The sequence below is a fragment of the Otolemur garnettii genome, unplaced genomic scaffold, assembly GCF_000181295.1.
Source record: "Otolemur garnettii isolate 467f Iridium unplaced genomic scaffold, OtoGar3 scaffold00071, whole genome shotgun sequence".
Taxonomy (NCBI): Eukaryota; Metazoa; Chordata; class Mammalia; order Primates; family Galagidae; genus Otolemur; species Otolemur garnettii.
In genome coordinates, this window is record NW_003852466.1 from 7,494,375 (window position 1) to 7,495,383 (window position 1,009).

Genomic DNA, 1,009 nt, shown 5'->3' on the forward strand with positions numbered 1-1,009 from the left:
TCTTTCAGATCCTTGAGGGCTGCAACCTCTTGTCTCAGTGTTTCAAAATCTTTGGTCATTTTATCTTTGAAATCATTGAATTCTTGAGACATATTTTGAATAATTACTTGAGATATCTTTTCAATAATTTCTTGAAATTCTAATTCCCTCCTTTCTTCCATTATGTTAATCTTATTTACTATCCAAACTCTGAACTTGATTTCTGACATCTCAGCCATCTGTTTATGGATGGGGTCTTCAATTGCATCTGCCCCATTTTTCCTTGGGGGAGTTGATCTACTCTGGTTATTCAAGTTGCCAGAGTTTTTCCGCTGATTCCACCCCATGCTGAATTTACCCTGTTTGGAGACCTTATCAGAACCATTCAGTCAGTGGCTTCTTCTGCTTATCCAGAGAGACAGGGAAAAACTAAATAATCTTATGCTGAATGATAGCTAGGTCAAAGATGAGATTAAGAAGAATATCACCAAATTTTTGGAACAAAATGATAATGATGACCCAAATTATCAAAATCTGTGGGATTCTACAAAGGCCGTCCTGTAAGGCAAATTGGTAGCATTGGAAGCCTTCATTAAGAAAACAAAAAGAGAGAAAGTCGATAACTTAATGGATCATCTCAAGCAACTGGAAAAGGAAAAATATTCCAACTCCAAAGCCATCAGAAGAAAAGAAATAACCAAAATTAAAGCAGAAATAAATGAAATTGAAAACAAAAGAATCATTCAGAATATCAACAAACAAAAAGTTTGTTTTTTGAAAAGATTAATAAAATTGATAAACGTTTGGCTAACCTAAACAGAAACAGAAAAGTAAAATCTCTAATACTGTCAATCAGAAATGATAAAGGAGAAACAACAATAGACACCTCAGAAACTTTTTTAAAAATCCTCAATGATTACTCAGAAATTATCTATTCTCAGAGATATGAAAATCTGGAGGAAATAGACCAATTCCTGGATGCTTGTCGCCTTCCTAGACTCAGCCACAAAGAATTAGAAATTTTGAATAC